The sequence below is a fragment of the Mirounga leonina genome, unplaced genomic scaffold (assembly GCF_011800145.1).
Source record: "Mirounga leonina isolate KUSES-001 unplaced genomic scaffold, KU_Mleo_1.0 Mir_200, whole genome shotgun sequence".
NCBI classification, from domain to species: domain Eukaryota; kingdom Metazoa; phylum Chordata; class Mammalia; order Carnivora; family Phocidae; genus Mirounga; species Mirounga leonina.
In genome coordinates this window covers 751,477-751,774 of record NW_023270503.1, presented here as the reverse complement: position 1 = coordinate 751,774, position 298 = coordinate 751,477, and positions in this window count along the sequence as shown.

Genomic DNA, 298 nt, shown 5'->3' with positions numbered 1-298 from the left:
TATCATATGATCTCACTGATACGAGGAATTCTTAATTGCAGGAAACAAACTGAGGGTTGCTGGAGTGGAGGGTGGGGTGGGAGGGATGGGGTGACTGGGTGATAGACACTGGGGAGGGTATGTGCTCTGGCAAGCGCTGTGAATTGTGCAAGACTGTTGAATCTCAGATCTGTACCTCTGAAACAAATAATGCAATATATGTTAAGAAAAAAAAAGAAGAAGAAGGTAGCAGGAGGGGAAGAATGAAGCGGGGGAAATCGGAGGGGTAGACGAACCATGAGAGACGATGGACTCTGAG